Source organism: Barbatula barbatula, assembly GCF_947034865.1.
Source record: "Barbatula barbatula genome assembly, chromosome: 4".
Taxonomy (NCBI): domain Eukaryota; kingdom Metazoa; phylum Chordata; class Actinopteri; order Cypriniformes; family Nemacheilidae; genus Barbatula; species Barbatula barbatula.
Genome location: NC_136768.1, coordinates 11,632,577 through 11,638,576, shown reverse-complemented (window position 1 = coordinate 11,638,576; position 6,000 = coordinate 11,632,577).

Sequence of the window (6,000 nt, the reverse complement as noted above, 5' to 3'; positions counted from 1 at the left end):
AGTATACTAAGAGAAATAAAAGCTAATTTAAAAGTAATGTAGGTGTTGCTGCTACTGGTCCCTGGCTTTGGGTATAAGGAAGAGCTGCCCCCAGGGATGCCCTCCACACTGGGTCGGTTTGAATTCAACCCAAGGGCCAGCTCTTCTGCTGGGGTATATTGTGGGGGTGCAGGACCACCACCTGTAATCTTTCAGCCTTTTTCTTTGTGGCTGTCATAAATAGACACATCATTTAACAGTGGCTTTTTACATAAGGACTGTATAAGAAGTAAAGGCTACCATTTTGTAGAATATTCTTGTACTTCACATTTACTTGTTCCCATGTTCTAGTGGGTCCCGTGGTGGCTCTGACATAAGTAAATATGAAATAAATAAAAAATTTATGCATTTAATTTGTTTGAATTAAATGTTCAAATTGGGCGTAACCTTCCATTAAAAGCTCTCGTTCTGCTTGAGAGGAAAACTGGGCGTGTTCTTTAGCCATGCTGAACAGCCAATCACAGCGTTGCTGATCATTGTTTCTACTATCGATACATATCCCCTTTTAAACCAACGCAAGAACGCGCAATGATCTCAGATAACTCAATCCAGCGATACTAATCATAAACAACAGGTGTGTTCGAAGAACCCAATTAGCCGGATCATGATTAGCACGATGATATCATCTTGGATGTGTCTTTTGATCTCGGATGTAATAAGCGACGTACGAAGAACGGGCCCATGGATTCAAAATAACACAATACTATGTAAATAAATAAAAAGGAAAAGCTAAACAATTAAGGTTTTCTAGTGGGGAATTTGAAAATAATTACAACAGGACAAAGTTTTCATTGCTTTAACATTCGTAGAATCAGAGAGAGTATTCATATCGCTTATTGCTACCCGAACTCTTTGTAAGTCTGTCATGATTCCGCTATCATGTCATGTTTATTTTTGGTCTTGCAGCGGAGTCATGGCATAGCCTTAGGTTTTGTGTGAGAAAGCCATGTGCTTTCTCGTGTCTCGTCAGTGTTTCCCGCCATCTCGTTTCCTCGTTAACCTTCCCTGAGTGTTTCAGTACCCGCACCTGACCCTTGTTAATTATCCTTTGTCTGTCTCCCTTTAAAACATCCTCTTGTCTATTGTCTTGTGCTCGTTCGTTGTACATGTTTCATGCCTTTTTGCCATGCCATGTCTTGGAGTCTATGTCTTGCAGTTATTGTTAGTCTTGGAGTTATTGTTAGTCTAGTCAGTTTGAGTGTTCGTTTAGTCTAGGTGTTTTTGTAGTTTTGTAGTGGTAGTCTTCAGTTTATTGTGTACCCTGTTTTGTTACCCCCTCGTGGGTTTTTGTTTTCTGTTATTATTAAAGTCCCTTTGTTAACCCCTTCATCCCTGTTTCGCCGTGTCTGCCTGCAATTGGGTTCTCCCCTCACAATTCACAACAGAACGAACGAGCCAGAACTGAACCCAGCAGGCAGCTATGACCTCGGCACGATCCCGGAAGCCTCGTCTACTCTGCGGCATCCAGCAAGGGAACTCAAACCTGCAGGACTATTTTGGGAGATTCCTGGATGTCGCAGTTGATGTGGACATGGGAGAAGAGGAGCTGGCGGTGCTCTTTAATGCCGGTCTGAGGGACCCACTTTCGCGGGCGGAGATGAGGTCATTGGGACCTCCGGAACTCGACGACCTGTGGCGGTACGTCAATGCTCGCTCTGAGTCCGGGGTCTCACCCCAACCGATCTCTCCGCTGGCCGCCATCCCCGAGGGCCGTACCCGGCGAATCGGGGCTGTGGGCCTCTCCTCACCCTCGGCACCCTTCAACTCTTCCAGCACGGAGCTGGTCATGCTCCCCGCCGCTTCTACGCAACCGGCTACACCCACCGTGAGCCGGGCGAAGAAGAAGAAGCCGAGGAGGGGTGTGGTGTCCAGCCCGAGGTTCCAGCCGGAGGAGAACGCCGGAACTCAGCCCAAATATTTTTTGGGGGGGCGTCATACGGGCAGGGGGGCCCTGTCCAGCGGGCCTCCTGGTGTCCCGTCAAGTCCGGTGGTCCCGTCAAGTCCGGTGGTCCCGTCAAGTCCGGTGGTCCCGTCAAGTCCGGTGGTCCCAAGTCCGGTGGTCCCAAGTCCGGTGGTCCCAAGTCCGGTGGTCCCAAGTCCGGTGGTCCCAAGTCCGGTGGTCCCAAGTCCGGTGGTCCCAAGTCCGGCCCAGGCGTCCACTCCAGCGTCAAGTCCTGCACCCAGTCCTGCCCTGCCGGCCTTCCAGCCGGCGTCAAGTCCTGCACCCAGTCCTGCCCTGCCGGCCTTCCAGCCGGCGTCAAGTCCTGCACCCAGTCCTGCCCTGCCGGCCTTCCAGCCGGCGTCAAGTCCTGCACCCAGTCCTGCCCTGCCGGCCTTCCAGCCGGCGTCAAGTCCTGCACCCAGTCCTGCCCTGCCGGCCTTCCAGCCGGCGTCAAGTCCTGCACCCAGTCCTGCCCTGCCGGCCTTCCAGCCGGCGTCAAGTCCTGCACCCAGTCCTGCCCTGCCGGCCTTCCAGCCGGCGTCAAGTCCTGCACCCAGTCCTGCCCTGCCGGCCTTCCAGCCGGCGGCTCAGCCGGCCTTCCAGCCTGTGGCTCAGCCGGCCTTCAAGCCGGGAACAAGAACAGTTCCCCCGAGGACTTCTCCCATCAAGTCCCCGGGGATTCCACGCTCGCGAGCGCCCCCGGGAACTAGGACTGTCCCACCCTATCCCTACCCTCTTGGACACCCTCCCGTGAACTTTGTTGTTCCCCCACCCCCCCTCCCATGTTTATTATTTTTATTGTCTCACCCCAACCCTGTGATTTTGCTTGCTTGTTTGCCCCTGATATTGTTTTCTTTGTTTTGCCTTGTATTGTCGTGTTCCCAGTCTGTCTTGTCTTGTTAGTCTACCCCTTGATGAACACCTGGAGGTGTTCATTTAAGGGGGGGCTTATGTCATGATTCCGCTATCATGTCATGTTTATTTTTGGTCTTGCAGCGGAGTCATGGCATAGCCTTAGGTTTTGTGTGAGAAAGCCATGTGCTTTCTCGTGTCTCGTCAGTGTTTCCCGCCATCTCGTTTCCTCGTTAACCTTCCCAGAGTGTTTCAGTACCCGCACCTGACCCTTGTTAATTATCCTTTGTCTGTCTCCCTTTAAAACATCCTCTTGTCTATTGTCTTGTGCTCGTTCGTTGTACATGTTTCATGCCTTTTTGCCATGCCATGTCTTGGAGTCTATGTCTTGCAGTTATTGTTAGTCTTGGAGTTATTGTTAGTCTAGTCAGTTTGAGTGTTCGTTTAGTCTAGGTGTTTTTGTAGTTTTGTAGTGGTAGTCTTCAGTTTATTGTGTACCCTGTTTTGTTACCCCCTCGTGGGTTTTTGTTTTCTGTTATTATTAAAGTCCCTTTGTTAACCCCTTCATCCCTGTTTCGCCGTGTCTGCCTGCAATTGGGTTCTCCCCTCACAATTCACAACAAAGTCACTATGGAAAAAAACGTCTGCTAAACGAATGCATTTACTAAATGTAAATGTAAATGCTTAAATTCAATGATAAATACCTTAAAGTTTGGTTTACAACTGGAGAACTTGTAATCATATAAAACTGTCAATTTATCTTTTTGCCCATAGTAAAAAGCCAAATAATAAATGTTTGCAAGGTAAAGAAATAGAGTTCACATTATTAAGTAGGCTACATATGTACATAGATTTCCTCAAAAAACTTTGGTGTACTGACACTTGCACAATAAGTGAACAACAGTCTCAACATTCAAATTACAGAAGCAACATAATGTGTCTGTCATGATTCTGCCTTCTTATGTCTTGAGTTTTATAGTCTAGTGGCAGGATCATGACAGAGCAAAAACTCTTCATAATTAAGTAGTAAATCATCTTCGGTAAAAGATCCCAAGCAAAAATAAATTTAAAAAAGAATAAGGATTTGTTTTTGTAAAGGAGAGACCAAACAAGAAGCATTTGCTTATGGAATTCAGAAAACTGTATAGGTAGTTTATTCACCTTATAATTACATTATGATAGGAAATTTAAACCACCAAGCAGAGGAAATAAAATTAATGACATTACATGTATTTGAGGGACATTTAAAGTTGCAAAAGGACATTCCAATTAATTTTAAAAGTAGTAGGTTTAAGGGTATTAAAATCCATTTTCATACGTGTTCATAACTACAGTTTCTTGATATACTGGGTACGGTTCCTCCAAACAATATTAAAAAGCAGTCTGTCATCTTACAAATTTTGTCCTCTGAATGTAATGATTAAGCTGCATAGGTCAATCTAGAAGGACCCTCGGCTTCAATAGCCTAAGCGGTACCCTACCCTTTAAAAATATATCCCTTTGAAGCCATTGTTTAAGCTGTTATCAGTTTTTTCCAATAATGGGAATGAAGTTTTCAGAACAGTGTGTTGTTTGGTCTTTGGTTATGATATTTCCCAAGTAAGAGACACAGTGCAGTGTTGGGGTATTCTAGTCAACTGTGAGTGACGTCAGTGGACCGTTCCAAGACGGAGGACATGTCTACATGCCTGGAGCTAGCTGTACCCTGCAAGCCAGCTTGGGCTAGCACTTTGCGGGCCCCCAGTAACCTAATTCAGATAAACTGATCAACTCCAATGCATGCTGAGAGTCATGAATGAGTCTTTGTACTGTGATATACCCAACATGCATTGTAGCATAAATCTTTATTTTGTCTATTGTCACCATTGTTGAGATTCATACACTAATTCAGTAATGTAACAGTTTTGTGGAAAACTACTTAAATTGCATTAATCACTTCAAACTGCTGCATTACTCCACTTTCACATATTAAAAACATATCACACTTAAAAGGTATTATATAGAACTTCATTATGATGATCAAACTAAAATCTTTAAACTCCACTGGATCTTAGTTTACTATAAATCAACAGTGGAGGCTAGGTTAGAGCTTCCCGTGTAGGGCCAGCACTTAGGGGCCAACGTTTGGCCAGTGAGCTAATTCAGCAAGGGGCCCTTAGACTAGCCCTAAGTGGGCCTGTAAAGTGCCAGCACAGGCTTGCTTGCAAGGTATCCCTTCTAGCCAAAGCAGTCTGTAGCGCTTGAATGCGCCATCTAATTATGTATATCTATGGTTATGTAGACAGTTTCAAAGTGACAACATAAACAAACGATACTGCGCATGTGCGCATTTGCAGACGGGCCTTAACTTCCGGTTCACATTCAAACAAGTAAACCGAGAAGAACTGGTTAAACTGAACGTAAAATAACTATAATTATAACTAGAACAAAAGAACAATAAATAAATAAACAAAGAATAATTAATTATACAAGGGGCTATGTTTTTTCTTGTAAGTCATATTCTAGAACAATGGAAAAATGCTTTCTTACCTTTTTTCTTAATAATCACTTTGAGGGCTTTTTAATTTAATACTTACTTAATTTTTAAGTACTTTGATTTGATTATATTAAATCAAAAGGATGCTATCAACCAGAAAGTAAACTTTACTATTGTTTAATAAAAGCCCATAAATAATGTATTTTTTGGTGAAGTTTTCAAGGTGCTTTAGGGTAAAGCCAGTCAAACATAGCAGACCAAAAAGCCTCATACATAACAAAGGAAAAACAGATTATCCGTAGTTTCTATTCTGTTACAAAATACATTATAATCATACTTATACTAATACTAATAATTTAATAAGGGATGGGTTTAACAACAGATTCAAATTTGGTTTGCTTACAAATTAAATGATATTAAAAACAAAGAATTTCATAACATATAATACTTCCACTATTGATCAGATGGGATATTGACCAAATATCTCTTTCCATCCAATCCTTATCATACAGTGATTTATTTCTAACTGTAATATAATGTATCTATTATTACAGAGTGGTGTGGTATGTCAGGTGAAGTTATGATTATATAGCATTTTCCAGTATAAAACCTATTGATGACACTGGGATAATGTTGAATAGTGAAATCACATCCAAATACAAATTCAACCCCTCCTCATTTATGAAACAAT